This window comes from Coturnix japonica, chromosome 2, assembly GCF_001577835.2.
Source record: "Coturnix japonica isolate 7356 chromosome 2, Coturnix japonica 2.1, whole genome shotgun sequence".
Taxonomy (NCBI): Eukaryota; Metazoa; Chordata; class Aves; order Galliformes; family Phasianidae; genus Coturnix; species Coturnix japonica.
The window spans coordinates 65,836,099-65,854,787 of NC_029517.1; the positions used below are offsets into that span (position 1 = coordinate 65,836,099).

At 41.7% G+C, this 18,689-nt stretch overlaps 1 long non-coding RNA gene across 1 annotated transcript in view; it reads right to left on the bottom strand.

Moving 5' to 3' along the window:
• Positions 1-16,244, bottom strand: part of LOC107309594 — a 58,571-nt gene extending 42,327 nt beyond the window's left edge. Inside the window, exon 1 of the long non-coding RNA XR_001553244.2 lies at positions 16,165-16,244. This is a non-coding gene — a long non-coding RNA (uncharacterized LOC107309594). The remainder of the gene's footprint in view (positions 1-16,164) is intronic.
• Positions 16,245-18,689: the final 2,445 nt, after the last annotated feature.

Genomic DNA, 18,689 nt, shown 5'->3' on the forward strand with positions numbered 1-18,689 from the left:
TTTACCTAAATGCATCTGTTAGCGGCAAGCACCGTGACTTAAGACTGTTTATGTGATAGTTTATTCCTATTTGTTCCCTTCTTCCTCCCCCCATTCGTGCTTGCTGCTGACAATTCTCCTGCTGCAGTGTAAACCTGGGGGTCCCTCAGACCACCTCTGCCCAGGCAGGACAGCTACCCGCTCCCACCGCCTGTAAGTGAGGCCCGGCTGCTGCCCCCTGCGCTCATGAGGATTAACGAACAGCAAGAAAGCAAATTGCTACAGTTAAAGGAAGAAAACAGCAGGACTAACACGTTTCAGTTGGGGTACTACGCTGAGACTCAGCAATCTTTATACTCTTTGTGAGCAGCAGTTCTTTAAGAGCTTTACACCCAATAAAATTTAAACTTCTATATATATTTTTTTTTCTTCGTTTATTGCACCGGGGGGGTTTTATTGCAGACACATAGCAAGCCACCCATATGGAATTTCACAAAGTGGCAAGCACATTCCAACCTGCCCTTACAGAGCACCTGGTCAGGAGCTTCAGAGAAGGATATTTTGTTTTATTTTAAAATGGTTTGTTTTGTTTTGGTCCTTCTACTCCTTCCTGCTCTCACAGCAAGGCCTTCAGTCGTTGACAAAGCCAGGAATCCCTTTGGCGTGCCACTAGCAACTGCCTGGTGCCCAGGGAGCATCCTCCACCCTGCCCACCACCACATGCATGGGAACACCTGCCTGCCCCTCCGCCTCCTCCCACAGCATGAGTTTAGCAACACCAATTCATCACCGGGAGAAACATTAATATTTTACCTTAGTTACCAAGTGCACCCGTTCAAACTTTTATCTAAAACATTCTTTATCATCTTTTCATTAAGTTCTCAAGAGCTAATGGTTTCTGAGTTCCCGGGGTAAGGATGATGTTCTGAATAATGAAAGCTCATTATTTCTCCACAGAATGCTTGTTAATTCAAATGATGATATTAAAACTATAGTAGCCTTTAGCGCTGGGGTGATTTCTAGCATACTTTATCATGTATCAATATATACTCTGTTTGTCAAAACTGCCCAGGGCTGGGGCTGACATTCTCTCTGGAGGAGTCTAGTGCTTCAAGAGGCACTGAATACACCAAGGTGACAACTTGCAGAGTTTGCGCCTCTAGGAAATGGAAAGATGAAACTTGAAGTGCCATTGTCCCCCTTGATTTCCTTATTAGTATTCATAAAGAGACAGTATCCTCTTCTTTTCCTAGTCTTCACAGGCCTTTCTTTTGAATGAAATAAAAGGCATACGCATACCAAAAACGCATGCACAAGTTTTGCATGTAAAACATGCCCCTTTGTTGTAATTTCAGCAATTCAAAACATGTTTCTGTAGTTAAAGGTAGGTATGCCTATTGCTTTAGCACAATACTTTTTTTTTAAGGGTTGAAAACACATTCAAAGGTGAGGCAAAGACATCTTTGCACCCTATTGTTCCTTCGTACACCCCTACATCTCCTTCACTGTCCGTCATCTTTCTGCACGCAGCCAGGCTGCACTGCCCAGCAGCTTTGCTATGAGCCCCTGACAAAATTGCCTTCCCTTCAGCTTTGATCATCATGGTGCAGATAGGGTTGTGCCCTCTGCAACTCTCCCACCATTCTGCCCTCTCTGAGGGGGAAAAAGTAAAAATAAAAATAAATAAAAATGAATGAATAAAAGGGAGGAAAAAAATCTCCATCCACATGAAATCCAGAAATAGAGCTGCAATAAAAAAAGCCAGTTAGAGTGGGCAAGAAGCTTGTTTCTCCACAAAACAATGTTTCCTGCACAAGGCCTCCTTCCTCCCTCTCCTGCAACCTGCATAAATATGCATGTCCTTATCTGACTGCAAATTATATCATTTCCCATCAGGTGTTTTGCCAGAGCAGGCTTGGTGAGACAGGAGAGAATGTGCTCAGAGACTCAGACCAGTCACCCACTGCCCCAGACCTTCATCCGCATCCATTATTTCTCCAAAATGCTTAATGATGTAGAACTTGAGGGTCTGCAATTGGGCCTGCCCCTCCTACCTCCATCCCATTCCCCCATTTCTTCCTCCTCCAGCTTCCCAGAAGGAAACATGACTCTGAGCATTGCACCAGCCCCACCACCACTGCCGGGAGCTGCCAGGTCAGCATCCACATATGCTACCACATGCGTTTCTGCACCATTGTATCATAATTATCTCTCTCGTGAAAGATCTGCTGGACTCTTGCCCACAGGCAAAAAAAGTGTGTGGTTAACTTTTTCCATCCTCCCTTACCAGTCTATCCTTAGAGTGAAGATTAAATATTTATGCTTTAAAAAACAACACCTTGCTGGTTGATATTCCTTCAGTTTCACACAGACACAGAACTGAAACACAAGTTTATTTATGCTGTCTCATTTTCTTATTTTATACTTAAGAACGTATGACTTTCCTGTTACACAGGCTTACAAGAAAGGGAGAACAACTACACAATTTGCGCACCCTGATCAGCCAAGGGGTATGTGGGCATCTTACACATATCCCAGCAGCATCAGTCTCCTTTGGCAATCCCTGCAGCTGGCACAGCACACAGCATTCAGCCCTGGACTTATCACCACACTGATGTTCCAGAAGCCACCAAGAAGCATAGCCACAGCATTTTCAAACACAGCACGTGGATCATGGCATTATCCCACCCCGCAGGCTGCACACATACTTACAGCTAAAGCAAGTAGAGCAGCCTGGAGGCTTTGGGGATGGGTTCTAAACCGTTGTGAAATTTGTTTGTCTGGAAGAAACAAATTACGATAGGGAAAAACTGTTTAGGGCATGCTGATATTTTCAAACAACCCATCAGTACAGGGCAAGCTTTGTTCTGGACTTCTAGTACAGACACTGATGTCTCTTCAGTGCAGCACTTACATACCGAAAAAAAAAAAAAAAAAAGAAAAAAAAAACCCAAACACCTCATTTTTCATTGTTTTTACTTTTGTCTGCCATCCTTACCTTGAAAATTCCAGTTGATGGGTAGAAATACATCTGACAAGATTGAAGGTAGCAAGAGGGAATAGACATATATATGCTTCTCAAGCTGTTTCTGTTCTATTTTCCAGTTTCATATATGGAGCTGCATGAGAGCAGCAAGACAAGAAAGTTAAACTATCAGTTATTTCTGTGATAGAGGATGTAAAGCTGCAGACATGCATTTACATCATCATATCTGTATGAGCAGGGTGCACCACACTTTGCACACATACATAAGCATTCATAGAACTTTGGTGTCAGTCCATTCTTTAGCTAACATCAGTTAAAAAGTGATTTTCTCTGCAGGGCTGTGAAATAACTGGCTTAGTGTCTGAAACACAGATGCAATTCTTTTCACAAGAACTTAAGAATTAAGCATCTTAATGTGCTAAAGTTTTTGAGCCAAGAGAGGGCGAATTTAAAGTGGAATACAACATTCCAGCTTTTGGCCCAAAGCTGGGCTGCTTCCAATTGATCCAAACATACCCCCATTTATTTTCTTGACAAGTAAACACTGTCCAAAGTTTTTGCACACTTTTAATCATCCCCAAAATTTTGAGTAATTTCTCAGTAATAGAACACTGACAGAGCAGAGCACCAAAACCACAATACTTACGAATCAAATAGAAGGTGGTTCCCAACACCCCTTCTGTTTCAGGGTTGAGCCCATACCCATTAATTCCTCTTGGCAAGCCTGGTATGTTAGCAATACCAGAAGGGAAAGGAAAAGAGGATGTGGATCATAGCAGGATGAAGAAACTTCTTTTCCTTTTAGTTGTACAGCCTTGTTTTATCACAGCATGCCAGTGATGTAGACCAGCTTTACTTGACTACATTGCAGTTATGGGCTTTCAAATTTTTAAGGATCATTTGCAAGCAAAATTCTGGCAAGTCAAAAGCCCTTAGTATTTTAGTCCTCAACTGTAAAGGCAACTTCATGTTGAAACTTAATTTACAGGACTGCAAGAATCTTGCCAAATAGAAGATTCAGGTTTTTCTCTGTGCCCTCAAAGACATAGAACAATCACAAAGGAAATGCCTTCATAAGCAGAGCCCAGAGAAGCTGTCACTGCCCACACAGTGCCACAGTGAGAAGGGGATAGCCCAACTTGTCTAACTCTCAATCTAACCACTTAAGAGAGCTGTTTGCAGTGGCTACTGCAGCACTGCCAATGGCAAGGGTTTAAAATGATGAAGAGTCACTCTTCTGGGCAAAATATTTAGGAAACAAAAGGGTGGAAACAGATTTGTTTATAAGTTTGTTTTTCTCCAGCAAGTTTAATCTTTTTTTATCACTAGAATTAGAACCATATTTTGTGCAATCCAGAATTCTCGCATTCAGAAGATGCAAAGAGCTTGCAGTTTAAGGAAAAACACCAAATGCCATGGGACATGATAAAAATCAGGAAAGCCAGCATTACCACCCTGAGAAATATGCTAAAAAAGCAAAGGCATTAGAGGTCCCACTTATGACAATAACTGAGAAAAAAACAGCAATGAAACAAAAAACCTTCCTCCTGGAAGTCATAGTTGAGTAGCAGCTCCATAACAGTGCTTTAAACTATGCTCAGTTAGTAGCTGTCATCCCACAGTTCTGTATGGGGACGGCCCTTGGAGAAAAATAGGTGTCTCTGCAGATGGCTGAAACAGTACCTAAAGGCTCCGAGCTTGCAGTGCACACCCTTCCCGCAAATCAGGAGCACCACACACAGGTACGTCACAGCCCCTTTCATGACAGGCCTTGGCTCAGCAGCATGCTGGACCAGTGAAACTGGTTCCACACGCCCTGGGAAAAAATGACAGCTTCTCCTCACAAGCTGTTCCGATCATAAAAGGTGGAAGAGGTTTCCATGCAGGCCCCAACCTGCCTCTTTCAAAATGCCTGCACACCCAGCGCAGCAAGGAGCAGGCTGCAAAGGAGCGCTGCTGGTGGCTTCTTGGCTATGCTTGGCATCAGCTCATGCACAGAGGGACACTGCCACTCTGCTGCCAGCATTAATGGTTTCCTCACCCTGCAGATCCCTGTTTCCTCCTCCAGCCTTCTCTTCCCATAGCACCCATAGCTCTGCAGAGAGTAGCGAGGTGTCCAAAACAGGGCAACAGGCCAGCTTGGTTTTGCCTTGAGGGAGAAGGATCCAACTATTTTTCCTGGAACGCACTCCAAATTTCACACCCTTTTCTCCCCCCACAACGCAGTGAGCACATGTTCAAAATGGTGTTCACACACACATGCAGATGAGGCAAATGAATGCATACTTCACTGCTCAGCATGTCCTCCCCAAACCTGAATATTAATCTCCTTAAAGCTTAATTGTAAGAAATCCCAAACCTTGAATTGCTGAAAGCGCCACTCTAACACACCCTGTCCTACATAAAGGCTGCACAACCTCCCAAAACTCCACCTGAGCATCCGCAAGCTACAGTGGCCAGTTACACAAGCATCAGGCCCAGCACGCTGGTGGCAAGGGCACAGGATGCCTATAGGCCACCAGCTCTTCACCAGCATAGCCATGCACTGCATCACACAAGGACAGAAATATCTGAGCCCCATCCTCATCTGCACCAGCTGTCACACCTGACCTCCTTTCCTCTACAAGCACCACTAAAGTCTTCTGCAAGCATGTGAAACTAAAAGACTGGGCATCACAGGAAAAAAAAAAAAAAAAAAAAAGAAGAAAAAAAAATGCTCATGTACACAGTGAGGAGTGTTTGACTAGAAAGATACGTCACACAGCCAAAAAAAAAAAAAAAAGCAGGCTAGCAAGCTGCACTGATCTGAACAAACAAACCTTGTGGCTGAGTTAACCTTACCAGAAGTACTCGTCTCAAGTAGGAACTTTACTTGAAAGCCTTTCTTAAAAAGAAAACAAAGACAAACAAACAGTGTAAGACAGAATGAAGCAAACCTTGAAAGCCACAAGGTTTGGGGCCTTAGGCTATTCCTCAATATCCCTCAAAAGTTCCAGGCATTTTGCCAGCACAAGAATCTACCTTCTGGTGTATCTTAGTTTAACTTTGCTTACATTCAACCCTGCATTTTTACAGTCCTCTGAGTGCTGCAGTGATTCATTTAAACATCAGCTGAGCCTCCTCCCTAGCTTTCTCATAGCCACATTTACTGTGATATTCTATCTCCTATCATGATCAATATTAACATGGGGAGAAAAAAACTAACTTCTACACTTAGAAAATTTCTTATTTACATTAAGCTCTTAAACACAGAATAAGCAGGAATGAAGATAACTGCTCCTTACAGAGAGGATCACGGGTCTCTGAGATTTTTAAACAGAAGTGTTAAAACTATTACAAGAACAATAGGACACACAGACATGGATTCCCCCCTACCATGCGATACACATCACTTATCTGTACAACCCACTGCTGCAAAACATCAGCAAAGCAGACTGTTGAAAGATTCATATAGTTGTGCTTGAATGAATGAGAATACCTAGACCTGATAAATAGCAGAGGGATAAGGCAGCAAGGAGTGAAAGAATTTAGAGCAGTTCTCCTCTCAGCATGATCAACACAAAGAGAAGGGACAAACTGGCTATCTTTCAAGGTCTACATAAAAAGTGCAAGTACTACCCCTTATCAAGAAGAAAAGGAGAGAGCAAGCAAATTCAGCTCCTATCCAATCATGTCTGCAGCCACGTCACTGCCAGATGACACCTTCCCTTCTCCTGAGCCCAAAAGAGTAACACTGCGTGTTCCCTCCTAATGTCTGTGGAGGCACTGTGTAATATTTCCACAGAAATTCACAGCCACCATTTGATAGTCATCAACCCGATCTGCTCTTCCCCCTCTCACAATTGAGGTCTTAACTTTTGGCCATACCTTTTTCTCATTTTAAAAAACTACTGAAACAGTTCATCCCTATAATATACAGAAGCGATATCTTTGAAAGAAGAGCAAGCATGGCGTGAATTTTAAAGGAATATCATGTGGTTTAAACAAACATCAAAAAACCATCTTATTTCAGAAAAAATTATGTCAAAGACTCGCATGGGTTGAAATCAAGAGGACACCAAGCTAAACATGATCAAACAAATGGTTGAAGACAACTTGGCTAAGAAAATTCTTGAAATGGTAATAGAAGCAGAAGACCAAAAACAAACACGTGAAGCAAGAAGAGCGGGAAGAAGTTGGATCTCAATTTTGGTAAGAGCTCAGAAGCAAAAGCAGCTATTCCTGGCGCTGATGTTTGCATTCCACAATCTAAAATCAGATGGGACAAAGATGATTTCATTAATTTACAATAATGCATTTTCATCAGTTCATGGAAGAGATTGGAACTGCAGAAGGTATCTAGGAATCTGAAATGCATTTGTTGTGCTTACGGCTTACAATCAAGAGTGATAGCACAATCTTGAACATGAACATATGTATGTAACCATCACACGGAAAGTTACTGATTGTTTCACAGACTTGGAATATATACAGAACAATAAGACTTGCCAGACTGTGGAAACACTTGGAAGCTAAAAATTAGAAGAGGAAGATCAGGATTTTCAAAGCTGTTGAGACATTCAGAAATGTTAGATGTCCCTTTCAAAGCACCTAAGTAGGTATCTAAATATTCACCAGCGTCAACAAAGCAAGGTAACTGATTCCAAGTCAGATTTGCAAGTGTTCTCAAGCACTCATATAGACTGAAGGAAGCTCAGCCACTTGGCATATATGGCCTTGGGTACTGCCATCAGGAATCTGAAGGCACTCTTTCTCTTCCAGGCAAAAAAAACACAACCAACCAACAAAAACAAAACAAAACCAGACCTGGTAATAGGAGGCTATAAAGCAATACTTACTAGTTTGGTTTAAATGCAGGAAAAAAATAAAGTCCAGGAACCCCCCCTCCCAGGTGTGGCCTACTGTCTTCCTCCCTAGAGTTCTACCAGCCCCTTGCCACCATAGGCAGCTTCACGCCACAGAGGGAGCCATGCAGCAACCCTGGTGCAGGCACTGCCCTCACCCGCTGCCTCGCCTCACCACTGCTAATGCAAGCGCCCTGCAAGAGGTGCCAGCCTGCAGATAATAGCTCCCTTGAATTCAGGTGGCATACGTGCACTCCCACGAGCCAAGTTTCTCTGGAGCTGTCAGGGCCTGATTTTTTGGGAAGGTTACGCAAGTACACGCTCAAGGAGCACCTACGCAGCACATGAGCTGGCCAATCTCCCCATCCTCCCTTTGCCTGCTGCAAACGCATCAGGTTGCCTTTGGCCAGGAGAGCACATTGCCAGCCTTACGCAAAGCTTGGCTTGCTTTCCACAGTGCTTTAAGCCTCACACGAAATTGGGGGGGGGGGAAGAAAAAAGCAGAAAGTGCTTTTGGAAAAATGCTGTACAGAATGGCTCCGTCAGTTTTCCTCATGTGTAACGTTTAAAGCACATTAATTCACCTAAGACACTCTTAACATTAAAATATTTACAGTATACTAATATATTCCTTTATATTAATCCAGCATCACTCTTAAAGTTGATTTCTGTCTCCTCTACATTTGACTGAGTCCAATCTGCGCAAGTTAAAACATCTGACTAACAGCACAATCCATTTTTTTCCCCCAGTATTTATTGTATTTAGCATAGCTGTTTCTGTGCCACTCCAAATGCAGTAACTTAGAAGTCCCACTGCTGAAGTAGAATCAGGGTTCATTAGATAAGGTCTGAGAAAATTGCAGTATAACACATAACCAAACTAGACGAAGCACTCATATCCTCCATGTTTTTCATATGCTATGATGCAGCTTGGATCATGGCCTGATTCAAAGGCAGAGAGAAACAGATCCAATATGACTGGCTGGAAAGATGTCAAGCATATGGTGTATATCAAGATTAATTTTCAACATTAATTTTTAAACATTAATTTCAGCTACTTTGGAAGGAATAAGGAAGCATTTGCATCTGCCAAGTGTGGTTAATTTTTTGTTTTTAATGACTACAATTTTTTTTCTTAAATTATTTTTCCTGTAGTAAGTACACCACTTCAGAGTCTCAATTAAAAAAATAATAATAATGTATTCTCATCTAAAATTGTTAGAAACTACACGATTCAAAAAGCCCCCAAGTAAAGGACTTAGACTGAAGTGGAACCAATACCTAAACAATAAATGACAGCGCTACAGAAGTAGTGAAGAAAGTCGAAATTCTGAGTACGTATCTAATCAGTTGTAGTTCCTAAGCCCCAAACATAATTCCTCACAGCAAGAGGGAAAAAGGCAAGTTGAAAAATAGCAAAAAGCAGCTTGTCAAATGCAAAACAAATTTAAAAAAAAAAAAAAAGAAGAAGAAGAAGAAGTAAAAAACCCTTCCCTTAGCTGCTGTTCCTGTATGCTGGGAGCATAAAAATAATATATGAGCGGGGAATGCAACAACCAAGGATGGCCTTAACAACTGTTATAGCTAAGAAAACATTTACTTCTGTGTTTTGTTTTGAAGTGCTGCTGAGTTTACAGTGTGTGTTGGTGCAACCTTAGCCAAAGCATAACAGTGTTTTCTTAAAGAATCCAATTAATTTGCTGTGATTCTTTTTTTCAAGCCAGTCTATTCACATGAGGGCCAAATGCAATGGCACTTTTCTCACACTAGTTGTCTAAAGCACAAAAATTACATGAAAAACTTAATTTTTTTTAAAATACTCATTCAACATCAGTTTTGTTTTCTTTTTTTTTTATAAATCCACTTTAAGTCCAGAAGGACAGCTTTAGTTAGGCTCTACCTGTTACAAAATGGGGAAAAAGCAGACCTCTTAAATGGGATGGCAGATCTGCATACAATGTTTAGTGACACAAGGAAGTAATCTGCATATACAATTTTTCATTTAAAAAAAAAAGAAAACACAAAAACAAACATAGTATTTAGTTTTAGTAGTACTTCACTGTCCTTCCTTAGCCATCCTTTGTTACAGTACCTAATCCCCACTTCCAATGCACTTGGCTTCCCACCCAAATTTCATGCATCCTTCCTACACCTCTACTGTATATATTCCCTTTTAGTTATTATTCTTTTAATGTTGAAACAAATGTTCAGTTCAGCCTCAGACAACAGAAAATGCTCAAAGATCCAAACACCTCTGACTGGCCAATCAGCCTCATTCAACACATGTCCCTCTGATGCTTTCATCATCATACCTCAACTGAGATACACAACACCACAAGACAGGAGTCTGAAAACAACTACCAGCAGTTCATCGAACACCTCCCCATCACTGGCTCCCAACAACAAGGGAAAACCTACCATGAGGAACAAACTCTAAAGTGCCTCAGCTGAAGAACAGCAAATTACAAGTGATGAGAAACACCAAGGCAATTGGTTTCAAGAAAGACTTCTTCCAGGATCTCAAACAAGTTTTACTCGTTCCTCACTGGACAAGGATTGTCCAGAAGTTTCCTGTACTTTCTTACTATCCTTAACCAAGTCAGAAGTCTACACTAGTGCTGCATTCCAGCACCTTTTTAACCTCATGATTCCCTGCTCCAGCCTAGCACCTCATACTGGCAGTGGCCTGTTTAACCTAGATCACTTGTGTAAATCTAAGGGAAATTTACCCCTGAGGGTAAATGGACTAGCCAGCCACGGGTAACAAAACAGTACAGCATTAATTTTCATACACCTCAGGTTTCATATCTCTACACAGTAGCAAAGTTCAGTACTTACTTTGAAAGCCTTTTCATCTACTATCTTGTTTTTACTGTTTAGAGTTAATCAGGAGTGAAATTGGCCTTGATCTAATCAGGAAAACTTGAAGTCCTATAACTGGATCCACTCACACAATTGAAGTTGTGCAAGTTTAGAGTCAGTTTACTAGATTTGGATCAGAGTGCATCTTGAACTGACTAATTAATATAGGATGAAACCAACAACCTGCCAAGTGGTACTGATGTGGAAGTACATGAAGAGTTATGTAGAAAAAATAATTTATACAGATAAGAAATGCCATACAACAATACAGAACTTTTTCAAACTGGGCTGCCAACAACCTGGTGAAAACAGCAATATAGATTTTCCTCCCACGTAACCAATACTGACCCAGTGCTTCAAATGCATTCTCCGTACCCATTTATTTCCTCTTCAAGAGGAATTCTATTCACTGTCACTTCAAGAAAAGGTCCATTTTGACTATATTTCCACTAGAAATTAGTTTTCTGGCTTGGCTACAAATTACTTAATGCAATACAATCTCCCGTTGCTACCATTGGAATCCAGAATATGTGTGAGCAAGGAATTCACAACTGATTCAGCAGAAGTCATCCTTAAATATGTTAAAAAGGAATGTATCCTCATTTTTCCAACACAAAAAAAAGCAACAAGCTTATGGTATCACTTCCAGAAGTAGCTCATGGTATCACTTCCTGAAGCTGCCTTTTAATTGGAAACCATGAGATTCTTAAACATACCATCAATACATGAATTACCATGCACCTTATTCAGATTATATCATTCTTTACAGTTACGCATTTTCACCCCATGCTTGGGAGATGGAAGCAAGGGCAGACAGTGAGTGTCAGGGTCACCTTCTTCAGCCCAGGCAGCTCAAAGCTTACCTCTGTCCTGAGCCCATGCATACTGCAGAGGCCCAAGGAATCAGCTTTCTCCAGATCAGTTTAAAAGCTGATTCCGAGGTCTTGGTTTTTCAAGGTCAAAGGGGGACTCACAGACCAGACCCAATTCTTCTCTTCCAGTACCAGAACTACTCACATGCCTCTAGCAGTCAAACATGCATCTTGCTCTCAGGAGAAGAGAAACTCATAGCAGTTTGATTCACCAGTGAGGCCATACATGATCTCTGCTTTCAAGATACTATCAGAAATGACAAAAGGGCATCAGAATATCAAAACCTTGCCGGGAGGAGACAGGCAAGTGAGTGAAATTCCAGTGGCCGGCTATCTACTAGATCTCCAGCTCTCCGGCTGTAACAAATTACATTCACTGTCTTGTTTATCACTGCTCTGCTGTGGATGAACTATCATTTCAGTACTTTTAGCTGACCACCACTTAATTCATTAAATAATTACAGCTAATAGCCAATCACCATGGGACTACAAACAGTATCACATATCTCAGAGAATCTCAGTGTTCACGAAAGGACATAAGCACTGCGTCTCTAATCATTTAATGAAGAGCTGCAGCAGTTCAATGAGGTAAAGAGAGCCTTAATGAGTGGATATCATGAAATTACAGGTAAGATCTCACAGTTGGCACTACAAGGAAAGCCTGAGCAATATCAGTCCTGCTGATCAGGACTTCAGTTACACATCTCTGAAGAAATGAATCTCCTCCAATAAAATGGACTGCATTGCACATGAGAAATTTACTGCTTTTAAGCATGCTTTTCCAAACTATATATAATACAAAATGGTTTGGATTGGAAGAAACCTTTAAGATCATCTAGTTCCAACCCCCTGCTATAGGCATGAACACCTTTCACTAGACCAGGTTGCTCAAAGACCCATTCAGTCTCTCCTTGAACACCTCTATGGTGGGAGCATCCACAACTTCATCTGGGCAACCTCTACCAGTGTTTCATCACCCACATAGTAAATAATTTCTTCCTAATATCAAGTCTAAATGTACCCACTTCCAGTTTACAGCTGTTTCCCTTATCCTGTTCCTAGATGCTCTCATTAAAAGTCCCTCCCCAGCTTTCTTATAGGGCCCCTCCAGGTACTGGAAGGCCACTATAAGGTGCTATGGGGTCCCCATAGCCTTCTCTTCTCTAGGCTGAAGAGCCCCAGCTCTCTCAGCCTGTCCTTGTACAAGAGGCACTCCGGCCCTCTGACCATCTTTATGACCAGAGTGCCATGAATGACCTACTGATACACCTATTCAAGCTCTGCTGACATTCTTTATTCAAGCTATGGCTTTCTAAAGACTATGAAGTCAGTAGAATAATTTGGTACAGAATAATTTGATTGACTTGCTGCCTATTAATTCAGAAGAATGTGCATTATTTCAGAGCACTCAAATGCATGAATGCATTAATCTTATTCTCAGTTCACTCCCATCACACTGATAAGTTTCTTCTATGTATTATTTTATCTTGTGTTGCCAATAAGAGAGAGCCACACTATTTTGATTTCACAGGAAACTGAGGCCATAAGGCAGGGCTGGCGGGCTTACTCTTCCTCACCTTGAAGCTCAATAAATGCTGAACACACATTTAGTTCAGTCATTGTTGTATGTGTCCAAGTTCCTCCTTTGTGAATTTGCGTTTCTCCTACGCAAAGCAGTAAAAGTCTTTTAGAGAATCCCCCTGTTGAATGCTTTGTGACTGCTCTTCAAATGGAACTATAAAACAACTGTACCTTGGCATAGCCAAAAAAAATAAAAAATAAAAAATCCAAAATCTAAAGAAGTGTTGACACCTTTATATTATTCATGCTTTACTAAGACATAGAGTTTCAAGTTCTGGCAGGTAGCTGCCTGACAGGAAGCCTTATGGCTGGAGCACAGCTCCCGCTGCACAGCTGTCCCAGCCAAAGCACGAGCACACGCAAAGCACCTGAGCACAAGAAACACCTCATCACATTTAACAGAAAGGATTGGCTTTTTTCAGGGCAGGATTTTAAGACAGACTTGGGGGGTGGGAGGGAAGGAAGGAGGGTAAGCTGCTGTAAAAGGAAAAAGAAATAAAAAAGAAAAGGCAAGCACAAAAAACTCAGCATTCAGCCAAGTCCAGACCAGTACCCCTGGCACAATTACCTTGAGATCTGGAGGGTAATATTTTCAAAACTTCCAAGTTTCTCCCAAAACAATTCTCAGAAATGACACAGACACAGGGATAAGATCAATTTACACATTAAACACCCCAAAACGTTATTCAAATTATCTTAAGCCCTGCTGTGAGCAACTTGGGGCTGTTCATTGTTTGGAGAGCTCTGTTTTTTTCAGCCTTCTTCCAGATAGATTCAACCCCACGATCTGAATTGCTGCAGCATCCAGAGGGAATTTCAATCCAGAAGAGATATTTAACTGAAGTCTCTGTGCCCTGTGGTCAATAAGCTGCTCCAATGTACTATTATATTTGTTTCTCCGGGCCTGAGCATCAAAATCAGCTTCACCTAATCAACTCACTGATATCCAATCAAGTAGGTGATAACCACCAGCTCCTCTGCCCAGAGGAGCACACAATTAGTTTGCACACAAGAATAAACTGATTTAAAATAAATAAATAAGCTCTAACATGAGTGATCTTCCCCTCTTAATTTCTTGAAATCTCTAACATGTAAAGCTAGGGATAGGGGATAACCACAGAATGAGACATGCCATGGGACAGCAGGACCTGCAGCAAACGTGTCCAAAAAATGCACATGGTGTTTTGAACAGTTGCTGTAATAAACTGAATGTTGTTAGGTTTGAGTGGCTTGAGCTGGGCCTAAATAAAGCATTGTACATGCATGCTCCTTATCATGAATGACTTTACATAGGATAATATATGCAGCTTTCTAAAACTTGGGAAAGTTTGTATCCATTTTAATTAAACAGAAAGGGTTTTTTAAAAAATAAAATAAAAAACACAGTAAGCTGATATGAATTACTGAACAGTCGCCCCATGAAGAGTCAGGCAGTTCAGACTGAACAATCCCAGTTACCTCAGCTGCTCCCCATAAGACTTGTACTCCAGACCCCTCACATCTTTGTGGTCCTTCTCTAGACACACTCACACATTGAGGCCCTACTCAATGCCTTTCTTGTAGTGAGAGGCCCAGCACTGAACACAGTACTCAAGGTGTGGCCTCACCAGGGCTAACAGAGGTAATAAGGAAAACCATTTATAATGTAAAGCCAGAGATTAAGGAGATACTGAACACCAGGAACATAACTGCTTACTGCAGACCTGGATGAAGAACTACCCAGCATCAACATCTCAGAACTCAGTCACATGCTCAAGCTGCTCAGACCTGAAGGAGATAGCAGGACAGATGACAGCAGCCCAAACAGCAGCCTCTCAAAGCATCTTATACTCTGTGCTGAGTGCATGACTTGTGTTAGCTTAACTACAAAAACCCTATAAATAAACTTGCTCTCAAGTTATTACTTTTCATGACCTAAATCATATTACCTGCTAGGTTTATCTACCAGCTTTCGGGTAATATTATATTGAGAAGTAGGTTTAATTCCACTATCAAGATAACGCAGTTTGGATTGTGCTACTAGAAATGAAACTAGCGTGATTAGAAAAATGATGTTAAATAAATCTAAACATTTATTTCTGAAGTGTTTAAGAAGCAGTCACATGTGTTTGAGATGGCCGCTTTTAACTGGTATGCCTACATTTTCCTGTTTAAAGATACAGATTTATGTCTACAAAAGTGTGTCAAGAGTGTTGGATAGCACAGGAAAAGAAGTTATGGAGACCCAGGTGCCTCTTCCATCCCCTAAATCACTCCTTCCAAAATAATCCCCTCAACCCTTTTGGCATCTCTGCTGGGCAAGACAGAGCCTGTGGGGCAGCTTGCCTGGAGCATGGAACAAAAGCAGGCTGTGGGTGCTGGAGGAGCAGTCCTGACCCACTTCACCAGGGGAATGGGATAACTTCAGCATGCAAACATCCCTACAGCCTCCCATCCAGCAATGACTTCGTCACATCCTTGCACACACCTGTTAGCACTGAGTCCCTCTCACCACAATAATGGGAAAGGGACAGTAGAGAAATCGGAGGTCCCAGCCATCTGCATTTTTTCTGTCCCTGGTGTTACACTGGCTTTGCACAAGTACTGCTTCCAATTAGATTAGATTATTTCCCTTCCCCCATTCTTTCTTTGGTTTGGCCATGAGATTAAAAATCCATTATTAACACAGCTTTGCTCATTAATCAAGGTAACCTTTTTTTGCTTTCCAAAGTTTCTCATGTTCTTATCTTTGCATAATTGAGCATTTACACTTCAGAAGAACATCACCTGAGGGAGTGGGGGCAGGTTTGGAAAGGGTTCCCCCTCCCCCATGAAGTTTCAAGCTTAAAAAAAAAAAAGAAAAAACCTTTGAAAGGGGAAGAAGTTAAATTCCCAAAGCCTTGGGGCAGAGCAGCTCAGTGATAACTTGCAAGGGTTTCTTTCACCACGGAATCAAACGTTTCACATGACAGGAAATCAGCAAGAAATAGAATTCTAACATTTTTGTCCTTATACAGTAGCGTCATATCAAAAGATACTCAACAGTCTCCCAGAAACTTACTTTTTGTTGTTCTCTCTTTGAGGCAGAGACTACAGTGGAGCTTCCAAACATCTGCATCAGGAAGCCCCATCTCACCAAATGGGACTGTTTCTTTGTGATGTGACAGGCCTGGGTAAGCTTTGCCATGTCACAGATGTGGTTCTAGAACTGGGCAGGGTGCTCCATGGCCTGGGTGCTGCCAGAGACTCAGGCAACCTCATCAGGAAGGCTCTACTTCAAGGATGGCTTATTTTACAAACCCAAGGCAATAAAAGCCTAAAAATGAGGTGAGGAGCACCAGGAATTTTAACCACTCAGCTGTGGGATGCAGAGGACCCTGGAAATCCTGCTGCAAACGAATACCTGAGCATCTAGGCTGAAAGGTCCAAGCAAAATAACCAGGAAACCCAACCACAGAGCACGGCCCTTTGGGACTCCTAACTCTGCTGCGGAAACCAAGACAGCTGTTTGTTAATTCCTAGAGTTTAAGAGTGAAAGCCTACCGCCAACAGCGCAGAAGTGTGCAAACAAGGCACCTAAATGGTTTCTGGGCCCACACCACCTCCTTTGGCACTGCCCTTAGCCACAAGCTCACCACCTCACATCTCTATTTCCTCATCTTCGCAAGCAATCCATGGCACAGCACAAAGGGGAATTAGGGCAAGTCAGTTCTGAAAGCAGGGAAAAATAGCTGTAACAGTTGTCTTATGTCTGTTTTATCACAATCCTGGACACACACACACACAAGTAAAAAATAGAGCTTAGCAAATCTGTTAAGGGATACTCGTTGTTGTTTTAGGCTCTATTTTTATGGAAGAGCCATTGCTGTCAGGGGTGTGAACAAAATTCACCGTAAATATCAGGAGAATCTAGGAAACAGTTCACCTGTAAAAAAGCTGATGGCTGTGATCAAGAAAATATCTGAGACACTGAAGAAAAAAATCAAGAATTGTAAAACAAAAAGCCTTTTTTTTCCCCAATCAGTTATGAAATATTTGAACAGTGTAAAAGCTAAAATTTCATAGAAACCTTTGAATTGGAAGAGACCCCTAAACATCATTTAGTTCAGCTCCCCTACGATGAACAGACACACCTAAAGTACATTGGGTTGCTCAGAGCTCCATTCAGCCTGACCATGAATGCCTCCAGGGATGGGGCATCCACCATCTCTCTGGGTAACCTGTGCCTCACCACACTAAAAGCCTTCCTCCATGTACAAAAGGGGTTGTTCCCCACCCCCAAAATCAGAGAGCTGGGACATTGCTTCCAGGGACTGTGGATAACCCAATTCTGAATATCACTCCTGCTCTCAGGTAAATGCACCTAAATCCAAGTACAAATACTTATAAGCAAGCAAGAAGAAGATTGATAACACTGACTTGGTTATGTATTGGCTGTATCAAAAATATTTCTGACTTAAGCCTCCAAATTCCAGCGTTGCCCATGCTAGCAACTTCCTAAGAAAGAGACCACAGAGAGATTTATCTTTTGTGTCACACAAATGTATTCACTACTTTGCTGCATTTCACAGCTTTTAGAGGACTACTTGCTGGGATTTTGTTTCCTAGCACATTTTGCTTCAGAAAGTTTAGAAAACGGGAAAAATCAGAAGCTATAACACAAAGGCTGGACAGCTTTTCCTTTGTTTTGGGGTTTAAAAAATAAGTAAGGCTGAAGAGTCTCAGAATGCATAAAGCATTGCTACAGCCACTATTTCCCCTAATGCTGGAAAGCTGGCTAAATTTAGTTCTTGTTCTATGTCTTGCAACACTCAGGCTATGTTTTTATTCACAGATAAAATTTATTGAGCATTGGAAGATTAAAAAAAAAAAAAACAAGACTTGCTTAACACTCAATGCATTTTATTGAAAGTTTGGAACAAACAAAGCTTAACTTAGCTCTAAAGCTAATAAATACTTCAGTTGTTTTGTGTTATGGTTAGCGTTCAGTGGCTTGCATGACTAATTAAACAATCTTGAGTTTGCTTTGAAGGCTAAGCCATCCTAAATGGCTTTAAATTACGTTCTATCAAGCCAAGCTTAGAATTAAAATCCTAATTTGTAATAAGGAATTTTACTGTGTATAAACACCATTAGAGGGTCCACACTAGAAAGTTTAGTGAGCTGGATGGCTTCTAGCCCTAGCAGCAAACAGACGCACATCCTTGCTTTCTCAAAGCTGACGCCCACGGTAGAAGATGCAAAAAAACTCCATACTTCTAGGGGAGGTTTGCATAGGCCATGAAATCAAGGAGTAGAGGGGGGTTGACGCCATGCTGGGAAGAAGCAGGAATCAGTCGAGAAGGGGCACATATGGGGAGCTATCCTGATATTCTATCTGCTTCACATGGCCCTTAGCACTGGAAGACTCACATGTGATCTGCGTCTTCTAATACCACAGAAATAAGCTACGAGCAATCCTACATCTCCTACATGGATTTATAGGGCCATAGACGAATTATCTGAGACCACAAAGTGCAACAGTAGAGTCTCTGCAAGTGCTCTACAAGACATATTGTTAACTATTGCCCAAGACACAGAACTGGG